The sequence below is a fragment of the Protopterus annectens genome, chromosome 4.part0, assembly GCF_019279795.1.
Source record: "Protopterus annectens isolate FY-2018-M chromosome 4.part0, PAN1.0, whole genome shotgun sequence".
NCBI classification, from domain to species: Eukaryota; Metazoa; Chordata; order Ceratodontiformes; family Protopteridae; genus Protopterus; species Protopterus annectens.
The window spans coordinates 975,248,234-975,265,184 of NC_056733.1; the positions used below are offsets into that span (position 1 = coordinate 975,248,234).

Sequence of the window (16,951 nt, forward strand, 5' to 3'; positions counted from 1 at the left end):
CCTTAACCTGCAAGACCCAATGGCCATTTTACCAGGGCAGTAGCTACCGCTACTGATTTAGTTTCTCCAGAGCCTCTATTAATGACATTTTTGCTATTGGTACTTGGGCTAGTACTCATTTTACTTTCCCATTATAAATTGGATGTACAGTCGAGATCCAGGGCTTATTTTGGTTCTACCTTACTGGAAAATGTTCTCTCATATGGCCTTCCAGGGATGGTACATGGCTGGGGACTCTGTCCCACAAGATTTAAGCTGGATGGAAAAGACAACATTGGGTATGAAAGTTATGTACTTGGCTAACAGTAGATCTGTATTGTCTGTTTCCATACAGTTTAACCATTGATTCTTCCTGTCCCCATCTTTATTGTGGTCTGCTTTCCATGTGAATGGGCGACTGCGGCTTCAGGGTTCCCCCTTTGGGTCCATTAATAAGCTGCTGGCATTGTTTTTCCATGTGAGGAGCAAACTCAAACTGAGATGGATAAGGGGAAGCTGTGTATTACGTACAAAGACACCACCAGGCCAGATATCCAATAGAAGCTGTGTAATAGAAGCTGTGTATTATGGTTGGAGGAAGCAGAGCTCTGGACTCGGTCAGAGAAAAGGCTGGCTTTAGATCCAGGTCAGATCTAATAACTCACAGGTGGAACTGGATGGAAGCAAAACAGCATGGATTTGTCACCATGGTAAGTACTTAACTTTTGTTTTTATTAACACGTTACTGCCTACATGAGTATATTGGGTGTGTCAGCAGATTATCTTAACAGCTAAATTCTGTATATTTCTCAGATGGGTTTGCTTGTCATTGTCTTCAAGGTATTGTTTATGATGTACTAGTACAGATTTCTATCTCTCTCTCTCTCTATATATATATATATATATATAGATATATAGATATATATAGATATATATAGATATATATAGATATAGATGGATCTATATTAAAATCGCAAAAACTGAGTTTCGCAAATACAAATTGATCGACACATAAGTGTCGAACACAGAATACAGTGAATCCGGAATGTCGAATGACCTTTATTTGGCCAGCAGGGTGATTGTGGGGATGAGGAAATAAATCCTTTCCCCCATTGTAGTGCAGTCTCGGAGTTGGTATATTTAAGTAGGGGGTGTGTGGGGAGTGCAGGGGGGCTTGCACCCCCCCCTGCAAAAATGTTTTAAATAGTGTTTTGCTTTAGGTTTGTTACGTTGGGTTTTCCTTACCTGTGTGGCACTGTTGCTTCCGGGAATACATTTGATGTTGTGGTTTTCACGTTTGTAGTCCTTCGCTGTATTTGGAGTTCGACACTTATGTGTCGATCATTTTGTATTCGCGAAAGTGAACTTTCGCAATTTTAATATAGACCCTATATATATATATATATATATATATATATATATATATATATATATATATGTATGTATGTATATAGGTTCATAGGTAAGTACTAGGCTATCGGCCCAAGGGCCTACTTAAGCCTAGCCAACAAGGTTCCCTGGCTTACGCCACCCAAGAAAGTTATTTTCCTGTGCCACTGTCAAGCAGGGACACAGAAGTGATCCCGGGGTGTATTTCCTATTTCCCATCCACTCATCAAGATTTTTCTTGAAGAGTGCTAATGAAGAACTTTGCTTGACATAGATGGCTAGCCTGTTCCAGAGTATGGGAAGTCTCTGGGATAGGAATCTATCCCTCCGGCATGTCCTGTTTATTATATATTTTATATATATATTATATATATATATATGTTTGCTTGTGTCTTTCGGCTTTTCCCGGTTAGGGGTCGCCACAGCGGAACTCCGGTCCGCTAATGATTGGCAGTAGAGTTTTACGTGCTGGCTTGCCAGGCCTAACGCACAACTTTCAACGAAGGAACGCCCATTCACACATGTCGCCACACAGAAGACACTCTGAGAATCGAACAGCATATATATATATATATATATATATATATATATATATATATATATATATATATATATATATATATATATATATATATATATATATATATATATATAGCATCTATATATATATATATCTATATATATATATATATATATATATATAGACATATATATATATGTGTGTATATATATATATATATATATATATATATATATGTGTGTATATATATATATATATATATATATATATATATGTGTATATATATATATGTATATATATATATATATATATATATATATATATATATATATATATATATATATATTATATAGAGAGAGAGCGCTAAAACAAAGGCCTTTCTGTGCCTTAGTATGTATGTACCACTTCAAAAGTTGTAAATGTTGTTCATTAGGTCACTGTTACAGTAATCATAACAGATGGGACATATTCTACCAAGGATACAGTACATCTGGTCAGTATACCAAAGTGTAGGTGGTCCTTCCTCACACACCGTATGTCTGACCTTGGACCTAAGCCCAAGAATTACATGCTGGTCATCCAAGAGATGTGGTTGGCATGTCCTGTATAAGAATGGACATACCCGACTGACCATAACAGCAACGACTGCTCCATCTGTCAGGCATCTGTCCTGAATACCCTCACAAGCCATTTGTCTTCATTAAAAAATTACTTAGAGAAAAAAAACACTTATAGGCTTTGGCAGAAGCCACAGTGCAGTTGGAAGCTCCCTCCTTGAATGTTCCTTCAAAGCCCAAAAAGAAAAACAGAAGACATAGCTTTGTCCACTTCTTTTTCTAGGTCAATGTGGGATGTCTCTGTTTGAGACTGTTGACAAGCCTGCAGACCAACCAACCTCTGGGCTTGTCCCCACCGTCACAACCGCTTGGGAGGCTTACCTCTGGGCATCTGTCTACCATCACAACTACTTTGGGTTTGACCCCTGGGCTTCTCTCCACTGTCACAGTCACTTGGAAGGTTATTCCTGGGGCTTGTCTCCACCATCATAATCACTTTGGTGGCTGACATAGAGCATCCTTCTAGTAAGTCCCACCTGGTCAGTCAGATGGCCGTTAAGGAAATGAAGGGAGAACCTAGGCTTACGATCTGTAAGGGAGCAGATGGCAGTCCACAGATATTGGTGATTGAGGATATCCCTGGTTCTGTTATGGTGGTACATCCTTGGTCAGAACCATCATGTATGGTTTCTTTAGAAACCCTAAAAAAGAAAAAACAAAACCTGCTTCATCCCCTGTTACACCTGCACCCAGAGATCTTTAACAAGGGTGGCAGGATTTTTCTTACTAACTTTTTAAATCCCATGTGGCTTTAAAACCTCTACAGTGATTTGCCTGTATACCCTGTACCCCCCTTGAAAAGGAAGGAGAGTACTTCCTCTGAGTAGGCTTCTTCCTCATAAAGAGATTCTGAACTCTGTGACTATTCCTTTTGGTTGTACTCCTCTTCTGAATTATGTATAGCAGTATCAGTGACTCAACAGGTAGCACACTTGCCTTTGGTGCAGAAGGTTGTGGGTTTTATTTTGACACCAGGCAGACTGATTGCTGACACTGCAGTACAGAATTAGAGCGTGCTGCACTCCTGAGTGTGCTGTCCCTTGGATGAGATATGATCAAGTTACAGCAGTGTCAGTGGTGTAACAGGCAGCACACTTGCCTTTGGTGCAGAAGGCTGTGGGTTCTATACCCACATCAGCTAGATTACTGACACTGCAGTGTACAATTAGAGGGTTGTGCACTCCTGAGTGTGCTGTCCCTTGGATGAGATATGACCAAGTTACAGCAGTGTCAGTGGTGTAACAGGCAGCACACTCGCCTTTGGTGCAGAAGGCTGTGGGTTCTATTCCCACATCAGCTAGATTATTGACACTGCAGTGTGCAATTAGAGGGTGCTGCACTCCTGAGTGTGTTGTCCCTTGGATGAGATATGACCAAGTTACAGCAGTGTCAGTGGTGTAACAGGCAGCGCACTCACCTTTGGTGCAGAAGGCTGTGGGTTCTATTCCCACATCAGCTAGATTATTGACACTGCAGTGTACAATTAGATGGTGCTGCACTCCTGAGTGTGCTGTCCCTTGAATGAGATATGACCAAGTTACAGCAGTGTCAGTGGTGTAACAGGCAGCACACTCGGTTTTGGTGCAGAATGCTCCGGAGTATGTTCCCACATCACATAGGCAGATTGCTGGCACTGCAGTGCAAGATAACGGAGTGATGTACTCCTGAGTGTATCGTCCTTCGGATGAGATGTTAGACTGAGTCCCCATCTGCTTGCGTGGGTGGTAGCTCAGGTGGATGTAGAAGAACCGACAGCACCAATCGAAAAGAGTAGGGGTCCTTTATTTAACACAGCATAATATTTACAAAATGTACGTATTTAGAGGCACATATGTACACATTTCTACTTCTGTTTATCATTTTCGTATAACATCCTCATTGTTATTCTTACATAGTTGACCTCCAGTCCTTCTTCCACAACCGTAAGCTAAATATTTGCATTATATCTGCCAAAATTCGTTTCCCATTAAACAAAATTTCATTCAAGCGACCTGTTACATAAAATAAAATCTTATCTACTCTTCTCTCATATTTATTCATTCTTTTCCCATATAATATCCATATTTATATTGTTTGTCATTAATTTTCTCAAAAAAACTTTCTTCACACAACTTCCTCATGGTTTCACCACTTTTTGTATTTCATAAAAACATGCTCCGTTGTCTCTTCCTCCTCACAAAATAAACACACTCTTTAAACTTTCTTTTTATATGGCATGTTCTCCTTATTGGGAATTTTTACCCGTCTCCATTGGGAATCCTGACCATCACCATTCTTCCCTTACTTTAATGTATTTAATCCCTTCTGGCAAGTTTTGCTATGGATTTATAGTTGTATCATTTCATCACGTTATTATAGCTCATCCTTCTGTCTTGTTTTATTTTCCATGTTATATTTTTCTTGACTTTAATTTCTTCATTTACATGTTGTTTTTCTCTTAAGCTTGTCATTTTTGTACTTGTATTTAAACATTTTTCACTATTAACATCTCATTCTCTTCCTTCACCCACTTTAATACTACACATAACTGTAAAGAAGCAGAACTGGGTTTAGTACCCGCAGTCCCCCTTCATCTTCACTCATGTACAACACACCTGCTTTCACTGAGTTTAATCTTGAACCCTGTATGAAAGAAAACATCAGTTGCACAATTTCCTTTTCATATTTTTCCGGGATCATATAAACATTTGACATATATGCTATTTTCTTAACACAGAATTCACCAGAATAACCTTTTATTCTTGAATGCTGAATTATATGTACAGAAGGCATACTTATTTTACCATACCCTCCCATTGCATCACAGCCACATAATTTGTTCAAATTTATCCCTAGCAAAGGCACTTCATCCATTGAAAAATACATCCTTCCAGTTTTCACCATATCGCACAAACCTTTATTTTTATCTTTATTGAGGGTCATTCTTATTTCCTTTAAACATCCATTCAGACAAACCAAAACTTCCCTCATCCATATTTTGTTCTTAGCAACTGCAACTGTATCATATGCATGTGTTAAAATGACTGGAATCACCACTTGCTTTGCATCACATATCTAGCATTGTTCATTTTATAAGCCATTTCACTCATTATCGTAGTCATTAACTGAGCAAACAGTATTCCACTCATGGGGCATCCTTGTTTTATAGGCTCATAAGAAGTTACTAGGCTATTGGTCCTGAGGCCCTTACAAGCCTAGCCAAGAATTTAGCCCATGTTCCAACAAGTCATCACCCTATGCCACTGTCCAGCAGGGACATAGGTGGAATCCCAGGGGTATATTTTCTGCTCCCCATCCAGTTATCCAGGATGCACTTAAAAAGGTTTAATGAAGTACTCTACTTTACATGGAGTGGGAGTCTCTTCCACAAAAGGGGGAGTCTCTGAGACACAAATCTGTCTCGCCAGCAAATCCTGTTGATGTCACAGACCAGGTTGAGGTCTCGCATGCGGGTTACTCAAGTGGAGCTTGACTTGCAGATCTGCAGCAGTCCTGGCAGGGCAGGGTCTGAGATTGCTTTGTATGCCAGACAGAGGTCACCTCTGAGGAGTCTGTAGGAGACTGAGTAGAGGGACAGGGCTTTTAGCCTGTCTGTGTAAGGTAGATGTTTGAGGCCCTGGATTCTCCGGGTGAGGAATCTCTGTGGTCTCTCCAGCTGTTGCATGTGTTTTGTGAGGTACATGCCAAAAGGGGCATCATATTCAATAATCGGTCTTATAAGGGAAGAATACAGAGATGTTATGACCTCCTTGTCCCTGGATGAGATACCCTTACTAATGAGTGGGCCATATAGAAAGCTTTCCCTACAATGGAGGCAATATGGTTGTCAAAAGTCAGTTTATCAACCTGGGTTCCCAAGTCCCTCACAACTGATTGCGTGCTTAGGACCTTATTATCAATGTGATAATTTGTGGGGAAGTCATTCTCCCCAAAAGGGATGATGCATTTTTTGGCATTCAGTTTGAGGCCATATTTCTGGCACCAGTCATTTGTTTGGGTGAGACCCTCTTGGAGAATGTCCACATCATTAGGGGAATTGATGACAGCACCCAGCTTGCAGTCATCTGCAAACTTGGTCAGCCATAGCCCACTGGATTTGGCCTGCACCTCTGAGAAGTATATCCCAAACAGCAGAGGCCCCAAGACCGATTCCTGGGGTACACCGCTTGTTACGGGTCTACTACTTGAGGTGGCTTCCCCCTATTTTGACTAGGTTGGTTCTATCAGTGAGCCAGTTTGCTACCCATCTGGTAACATATGAACTGATGCCTAGTTGAGAGAGTTTATCTGTTATACCTGAGTGGGGAACAGTATCAAAGGCTTTGGCCAGGTCAAGGTAAGCGGTGTGCACCATCTTCGCCTCATCTATGGCCTTGGTGACTGTCTCAAAGAAGTCGACCAAATTTAACAGGCATGACCTCCCGTTGACAAAACCAAAATGTGTGGGATCAAGTGTCTGGAGGTTGCCAGTGGCCTTAATAATGAGGTCCATGATAATCTGCTCCATGGCCTTGCAGATCAGGCTAGTTAGGCTGATGGTTCTATAATTTCCTGGATCGGTGGACTCTTCACCTTTGTGCAAAGGGATGACAGTAGCTGTCCTCAGCTGGGATGAAGCCATTACTCAGGCTTTAGCTGAATAGGGTGGCTAATGGTGCTGGAAGTTCCTGACTGAGTTCATGTAGGATGGAGCCTGGAATGTTATTGGGTCCCATGGAGGCTGTATTTTTTGCCTTTGAGAGGGCAATAATGACTTGCTCCCTAGAGATAAGGTGAGGTGGGCAGGTACTGAGGATGCCCTGTTTTACTGATGGGGGGACAGAGGAGTGAAGTTTTCACTGAACCTGTCTGCCAGCAGGTTGGCTATATCTGCAGGGTTTGTGTATGTGTTGTCCTTACTGTGCTTCTGTTTTACTGCACTGGCCACAAAGAAAATAACTAGGCCTCTTTAGACAAAAGATTTCACTACAAGCTCAAAAGGTCACAAACAGTAACAGATATTCATGCATATTTCTTTACTCAGCCAACCATTCACTAACACTCTTGCTATGATCTTTTTTTTTCAAAACAGTTTTATTAATTTTCATGTAAACCAAGTGATCATATTAATTTTAACATACAATTAATAAAAGAATATAGATATAAATTAACATGCATAAAATAAAAGTATTTACAAAAACATCCACTTTTATAAACATTCATTTGTAAGTATATAAATTAATATGTCATGAAATAATCTGTTCCTTTTTTAACAAATTCTGTAGACTAACCCACGTGTTATAAGCATATGTTTTCCTAGATGTTTGTGATTTGATTGTCAAAAGTTCTAAATGACATAAATCAGTAATAACCATTCTTGAACTTTGTAAAAGAAGGAGGGGAGTCAGAAATCCAATTTCTAGTAATGATCTTTCTAGCTACAGCTAGGATTGACCAAATTAGAGGAAGTTTTATTTTTTAACACGTAGGAATGTATGTATTAAAAAGAACCATAGACCTAGTTATAGTAAAGCAGTCTGTAAATAATGCTTGTAACAAGTTAACATTGTCCCAGTAAACTTTCAGTTCTGAGCAGTCATAAAACATATGTGCCCATCCTACCATTATCTCTGATTTACATCTCTTACATAAATTCTTTCTTATTAATTTTATTCATAATTTGTGGTGAATAAAAGGATCTAGACATAAACCTCCAAGTGTATAACTTCCATTTAAGGGAGGATGTTGTTTTATCAGCTGATTCGAATATAAATATTTTATCCTGTTTATTAGGCATTTCGTTATTAACCGAATAATGTATTTCCAGAAACTATCTGGACAACTATAAGTTTCATCTGTAATGGTCCTATAGATATAAGAAAGTTTATCTTTGTGAGATGATTTGTGTTGTATATTCAATCCTAGATAATCTATCAGAATAGAAGCATTTTGTTTTACTGCAGGAGATATCAAATCAAGTTTGCTTAACAAGAACTGCCTAAAAGTTTGTAGATCTAACCCAATAGATTTATCCAGCTCAAATTCCTGTATAAGTTAAGTCCATAGTTTTAACTTTCCTATCTGATATAATCTGAAACCAAAATTTTAATTCTTTCTGTTTAAGTTATTATTTGGGTCAGATGATAATACTATATCCTGTGTAAAAGCTGTGGGAAAAATCAAAAATATCCATTCTTTATAAATAGGATGTTTATAAATAAAGTTCCTAAAAGATATTGGAAATATAATTAGTTGAGTGTTTTGGTGTAATGTAGGTAGTGAAGTAATCTTTTAAGATCCATAACATAAGATTATTTAATGTATCTGTTTTGTATGTTTGTGGTTTTGCAATTGTCTGAGCTTATTATTTCTCAGTTAAATTTTCCATTTGGCTGAGTAAGATGAATTTACTAGTTGAGTTATAATTTTGATTATAGAAGAAATTGAATACAAGTCTAAGTCTGGGAAGGCTATTCCTCCTTTAGTCCAACTATTTAAGTGATATTTAAAAACTATTCTTGTTTTTTTGGGTGTCCAAAAGAATTTTAACAACATTGAGTTTAATTTTTTAATTAAAGATTTAGATGGCAACGATAAGATAGATTGAATAATGTAGAGAATCTTGGGAAGCATTATTATTTTAATTATAATAATGCTTTCTTCCATTGTAAAAAAGATTGTGTTCCATCTTAAGAGTGATTGTATATTTTAATACAATGTATTATAATTTAAATTAATTAGTCTTGATATCGTTAGCTAACATAATTTCTAAATATGTAGTTTGATCTGTGTGAGATTCAAATTTACAACATTTTCTCTTTAATTTGTTTTTACTTGAGTAAATAGAGAGGATTTTCGTCTTATCTTCATTAACGATTAAGCCTGACATCTTTTGAAATGTATCCATAGAATTGAATAGACATGCAGTGGAAGAATCATTCCCTCTTGATGTTATAAGGACATCATCAGCAAAAAGCTGAATTTTGGACGAAGCTTCTGTATTAATATTAAATCCTTCTATATTTTTATTATTTCTTATTTCATTAGCCAAAGGTTCCATTAGTAAAGTAAAGATTAAAGGTGAGAGTGAGCAACCTTGTTTAGTTCCTTTTAAGACTGGAATATTTTGAGAAATAGAAATGCCAGTTTTAGTATATGCTAGTGTCCCTTTATATAAGTGTTGTATTTGTTTTACAAAATTATTCGAAAAATTTAAATATTCAAGTAATATAAACAAATAATCACAGTTAACCGAATAACAAGGCAGAGTTTATATCGAAGCTGATGAGCGTCAGATAATATTTCTTTTGAGAATAGTCTACTAAAGCTAGAGTTATTTGATGTTATATGTGTTTCTGTTGACTATAAAGCCTGTTTGATCTTCATCTATTAAATGTGGAAGGATTTTTTTTCAGTCTTTCAGCATAAATGTTCATAAACATTTTATAATCAATGTTCAGTAAGGAGATAGGTCTATATAAGGAACAGTTCATTGGGTCTTTATTAGATTTCAATATAGGTGAAATAAATGTATATTTCCAAGATGGGGGAGTTTGATTCTTTCTGAGCTGTTTAAAAACATTATGAAGTAAAGTAAGAGCATTTATGGGCATTATTTTATAGATTTCTGGTATTTTGACTGTTTTGATTAATTTTAAGAAAGTAGTCCCTAAATTCATCTATTATATCGTGAAGATTAAAATTTTTTTTTTCTTAATAGAATAGATGATTGTTTAAATCTTTTCATTTTGTTTTTACAATTATTTAAATGCTTAGGATTCATTGAGAAAGATAGTTTATATTTTTCTAGACTAATCATAGTCTTATGATTTAGTATATATTTGTATTCATTGTTTAATTTCTTCCATTGCATCTTTATTGGTAAGAATGTCTTTGTTGTTTAATTTCGGTATGTCTAATTTATTCTGAATCTCCCTCAAGTCCCTATCCCGGGATTTCCTTTTATTACTATACCATCTGTTAATTTGTCCATATAAATATGCTTTTAAAGCATCACATATGTATAAATCCGAGATGTTTGTAGCGGTATTTGTTTCTATAAAGCTTTGAGTCTGTTGATTCAAGAATTCTTTAAACTCTTTTAATTGAGAAAGATAAGCTGGAATTCTTTTGATTTGTACATTGAAAGCTACATTAATAGATAATTCAAAAATTCTAGAATTATGGTCAGACAACAGGTACAAGATGATTTTAGATTTGGATATATCATTTACTGTTTGACTATAAATCATAATTCTATCCATCTTAGAGTAAGAATTATATGTATTTGAGAAGAATGTATATTGTAATGACTTAGGGTCCACCAGTTCATAAATATCAGACAAATGGTATGAATTAATTAAGTTGTTTAAGTGTTTGGCCTGAGAAGTTATTTTTCTATTCCCCAAAATACTAGACTTATTTTCTTTTAGAATACAGTTAAAGTCCCCTGCAATAATATTTCCTTTTGATGAAAGAACTGTTTGGTTTTGATGTTTCTTAACTGTATTGATACCTATACCAGGCATCCAGTATACATTAATCAATGTGAAAACTATTCTGTTTATTTCTACTGTGACTAAACAAAACATTCCCTTATCCTGATATGTCTTTATTATTTTAGGAGGTGGTAGTGACTTATTCCAAAGGATGGCTGCTACCCTTTTTGTCTTTGAATGCTCTGAACCTGTTAAGACTATTTATTGTTGTTTAATGTAGTAATATTTTCTTTCAACAAATGTGTTTCTTGTAAAAAAAAAATCAGGTTAGATTTGTGTAAAGTTAGGTATCTGAATAAACTTCCTCTTTTACAAGGGTTATGGTAGGGTTTTACAATGGCTAGGCTTGTATAGGGCCGATAGCCTAGTACCAACCTATGAACCTATGTTATTTAAGCCATGAATGTTAATAGAAATACCTTTTAGTGAAACCAATACGTGTTAGTGCTAGTTAGATAATATAACATGACAATTCCTAATACGTAATATGTGTAAGTGCTAGGTAAGTAATATAACATGACAGTTCCTAATACATAATATGTGTAAGTGCTAGTTAGATAATATAACATGACAATTCCTAATACGTAATATGTGTAAGTGCTAGGTAAGTAATATAACATGACAGTTCCTAATACATAATATGTGTAAGTGCTAGTTAGATAATATAACATGACAATTCCTAATATGCAATGTGTAAGTGCTAGTTAGATAATATAACATGACAATTCCTAATACGTAATATGTGTAAATGCTAGGTAGATAATACAACATGACAATTCCTAATATGTAATATGTGTAAGTGCTAGTTTGATAATATAACATGACAATTCCTAATGCATTTCTTATAGTTTTCCTTCCTGTACAAGTTGTATTAGATCTGCAGATCATGAGTAATAGTTTAATGTGGGTATGAAGTGTTTTGGAATTATAACAAAATGTAAACTTGTAAGTGATAAAGTGGATGTTGAGAGTAGTACAACTATAAATATATTGCAAATATTTAAAAAATAAAATTGCTACCAGCCTGGAGTTATAAACTCCCAATTTAAGTAGTATCAGCCACTTAGATTTGCCCCCCTATGTATAACAACAGAAATCAGCCACCACATAATAGATGCATTTGGTACTTATTTCCATATTATCATTAAAGTTCTGTTCCATTGAATTGTTTAATTATACAAATATATAACTCATCTACCCACTAACTTTTATAAATTGTAATAAATTCAAAATGCATTATCTCTACTGATTATTTAAATTCTAATGCGTCTAATAAAGGTAATGAAATCATTAAAGATCTAAACAAACGTGAGGATTTCCATCTAGAAAATGAAAACAAAATATACATAGCATGAGTTAAATTATGTTCATTGTAATGATTTAATTTCCCGTTTAGCAGACTAGAGGAAAAGATTCAATAAAAGGTCTGTTGAGTTGTTTAGTGAAATGTAATATGTTATAGTCATCAAAAGTATCCTTATTTGTAAAATAATAATGTGGTTTTATAAACCTTGTTAACTAATGTCGATTAAAAAGCAGTGAATACAAAACTTCTTATGTAGGTGTCATTAATATACATAACATCATTAAAAAACAGCTATGTATTTGTTGTTTTCATTAGTGAGTGACAAAAACTAAAATAGAGGGAGAGGAGAGAAGAAGAAAAATAACTGAAGTATTATACAATTATTTATTGACCTGTTCTGTCTTATCTTGTAATACTTGGTGAATTCATTATCTTTAAGTCTACGCACAATAATAGACATTTATAAAGTATAATGTTTTATGTTGTTCCTCTTCCTCCTCCATATTGCTTTCCTCTTTCCTGTTTTCTACTTTTTCTTTCTCCTTTGTTTATGAAGTTAATAATAACCGTAGCATCTTTCAGAATTGTAATAGCGTATTATTTTCATTAGCTTAAAAACACACAGACGCACATTTGTTAAGGAAGTCGCAAACTCTTTTAAAATAAATATAGTCTAAACAACAAACTGTTAAGTCTGTTATAGTGATCTGTAGAGTATAACAATGAGAATTTAAATTGTTTCCTAAAACCATTTGTATTTAACCATGTATAATCATAATATCATAAGCAGAAGGTCATTTTAGCTCTTAGAATGGCTTCATGCAATTATTTCTAACATAACACTTTTGTTCCCTTAATCGAAAACATTATTAAGCATTGCAATTTATATTTATATAAGATCATGTATAATAAACTAATAAACATAAAAGTCTTATCACGCTAATATCACATCTGCAAAGCAGGATAGAATCCTACAATTATAGCAAAATAGCAGAGAATTTCAGTCATCAACCAATTAAATAGCATTCTTCAGAGCATTTATATAATGGTAAAGCACATTCTGAAAAGAACATTTGAATTCCCCTTGCCAGAAATGTCCCAAAAGTGACTTCAGAAACAACGCATTGTAATGTAAAAAAAAGGAACATTTTTAAATAAATGAGTACGTAACTCACTTCCATCTGTTATCTATGCGATGTTAATGTTCCATTTTCACTGTATTCAAAGTCACGTCAACTTTATTTCCTGGTTTTCTGTAACTTAAAGTATTTACATCGCATTTGTATGACGATTAAGTTCAGAGGTCACAAAGCTGTCTTCTTGTGTTCCCACCCTGCTATGAAGTGTACTGAAGGTGGATTCAGCTCGCGAACACTCTGCACGAGATGTATTGGGACCAAAATTATCTCCCAGGTCAAATTCAGCGGGGAAAAAACGTAAGATAACTATTTTTCTATCTTTAGTAAGTCAGCAAAGTGAAAGGATGATTTAATCAATGCGAGCTGTGCTGCAGGGCTCGCAAACAACATCTCTATCGTGCTTTCAAATGCAGTAATGCAATTCCATGTTTTTTTCTTTTACATACACCACTACAGTGGTACTGAAACGTATCCAATCATACAATACTCATTTCCATCCCCCCTAGTATACGAGTTGCAAATAAAAAGCAAAAAAAAGACGACTAAATTTAAAATGGTTAAATCAAAAAAAAAGGGAGAAAAGAGAGAGTAGCAAAGCCAGAGATGTCGCTTGTTTTCACTAAACCCCTTAAATCCGTGCTGAACCTGTACAAACAAGTTGCTAGGGTGTAAAATAAAACTATTAAACTTGTCAGGGAAATAATACTTAAGTATTTCAATAATGTTTATCTTTCCACTTAGATTGAATACAGTATATGCATTTGTCTTCTCATTTTCCTAGCCACGTCTGTTTCCACTTTCCCCCACCCCCCGTCCATCATCATCATCATTTAAGAAATGAAAATGATAGTTTGTCTTATTTAGCAACAGGGTTTGGCTTACCTTGTGTGAGACTGTGAAGCATAATATCCTAAACTCCCACAACTGCAACCCCTAAAAACACTCCCCTTACATGACGCCACTGATTATTTCAACAAGCTCTTCCTAGATACTCTCAATAGCCTAGCTCCTGTGCGTACCAAACAAACAAAAAACAATCATGCCCCCTGGTTAACAAAACTTACCAAAGAAACCATCTCTCTGAAAAACAAAGCTTGGAAAATATGGCTAAGAGAGAGAACAAAACAAAATGAACTTCACTACAAGCAACTGCTTAATAAATCAAAAAAGCTTGTGATACAGGACAAAAACGATTATTTCTCCACCAAACTGTCTTTCTCATACAACAACCCCAAAACATTTTGGAAATCTGTCTCCACTTTACTTAACTCAGGTACTATCCAAAACCCACCCCCAGCAACAGAAAAAACACAAGAAATTTCCCAAGAATTTAATACTCATTTCATCTCTACCATTCAAAATCTACTCAAAGGTAGCCCATCAAGCCCTAATACCCACCTGCCTCTACCTACTAAACACACCCCTTCCCTTTCAGATCACACCAATATTCCACCAGCAAACTCCTTCTCTATCCAACCTGTACCCACCTCCCAGGTCTTGAAACTCTTACAACAACTCAAACCTTGCTCACTATCTGCAGATAATCTTCCCCCTGAATACCTGCAGCTACAGCAGTGGCTTACCCAGTTACCATTCTCATAAATCACTCACTCTCTGAATCATACATTCCCCTTCTGTGGAAAAAATCTATCATTTCCCCTTTACATAAAGGAGGAAACTCTCATGATCTTTCTAACTTACCTCCCCATCTCCATACTCTCCCCACTATCAAAAATCTTGGAAAAATGTGTCCACTCACAACTAGCTAAACACCTAACTAGTAATGCTCTTCTATCCTCCACCCAACATGGGTTTCGTCCAGGGCATAACACTATCACTGCTTTGCTCTCCTTCACTGACACTGCCAACAAAACCCTAGATGCTGGTCATCATACCTCAGTTATCCTACTAGACCTGTCTAAGGCCTTCGACACAGTGTCACATACTAAGCTAGTAAGTCAACTATCAAAACTAGGCTGCTCCCCAAAATCCCTAGAATGGTTCATCTCTTACTTACAAAGCAGGGAACAATCAGTAAGGTGGCAAAATGTACAATCCACTTACCAACCCAACAATATAGGAGTACCACAAGGATCAATTTTAGGTCCTCTAATGTTCAATATTTTCATCAGTGACCTGCACAAAGCCCCCCATATCCAGAATCTCGTCCAATATGCTGATGACTCAACTCTGATAGCCTCCTCTAAGACCTTCTCTGATCTTCTCACAGTCACACAACAGGCTTTTACCTCCATCGAATCATGGCTTATCAACACACAACTTATGCTAAACCCCAGAAAAACGAAACTTTTACTTTTCTCAGCAAAACAACCTGACCCTGGCTTCAAAATCTTTGCAAAGGATGGCACACAGATAGAACTAGTGAAAACAGCTAAATTCACCAAACAAACCACTGGCAACCTTCGCTGTGTGTTGCACCTTTATTCCATAAAGCGCCTTTCATTCAGTTAAAATCCATGAACTTCTTCAGATGGAATATTCAACATTTACCATCATTTAAATACTAATTGAAGTTGATCACATGGTAATCATTTACAAAAATTAAAGCTATATTGTCTTTTTTAAAAACCAATAAAACCAAATATTTTTAGTTGTCTAAAATGCAAGTCCTTATTATGAATACCAAAATTCCTACCATTGTATTAGTATACTACACATATTTATAATATAATATTGAATATTAATATTCAACCGTTTTCTGTATTAAAATAAAACACATATCATTCAAACCTGGGTCATTATATGCATATAATCGTATTTGCCAGGTTTGAATGATATGTGTTCAATTATGCGTATATTAAAAATGAAAAGTTTATGTAGGTAATTTATAACATTAGATGAATGTGGGTTAACAAGGTGTCATCACACTACTCAAGTAAGCTTCTGCTGCTAAAGTATTATGACTTCATGATTTTTTATCTTTGTGTTTTATTTTAATACAGAAAATGGTTGAATATTAATATTCAGTATTATATTATAAATATGTGTAGTATACTAATACAATGGTAGGAATTTTGGTATTCATAATAAGGACTTGCATTTTAGACTAAAAATATTTGGTTTTATTGGTTTTTAAAAAAAGACAATATAGCTTTAATTTTTGTAAATGATTACCATGTGATCAACTTCAGTTAGTATTTAAATGATGGTAAATGTTGAATATTCCATCTGAAGAAGTTCATGGATTTTAATTGAACGAAAGGCGCTTTATGGAATAAAGGTGTAACACACAGCGAAGGTTGCCAGTGGTTTGTTTGGTGGAATAGTTTTCGTTTTGTTTTTGGAAAACAGCTAAATTACTAGGATTAACAACAGACAACAAACTCACTTTCGAACCGCACATCTTAAATGCAGTAAAGAAAACCCACTTCAAATTAGGCAAACTATATAGACACAAACTCTATATGGATAAATCCACCAAATCAAAATTTGCCAATACCCTACTCATCCCCTCCCTTCTATATGGTAGTGCTGTTTTCACCTGTCTACACACAACCCTTAGT

The 16,951-nt window shown here is 35.6% G+C and overlaps 1 protein-coding gene across 4 annotated transcripts in view; it reads left to right on the forward strand.

Annotated features, from left to right (window-relative positions):
* LOC122799705 (mitogen-activated protein kinase 9) overlaps positions 1-16,951 on the forward strand; it is a 1,999,785-nt gene that overhangs the window by 1,717,424 nt on the left and 265,410 nt on the right. The gene's annotated exons all lie outside the window — the stretch shown is intronic.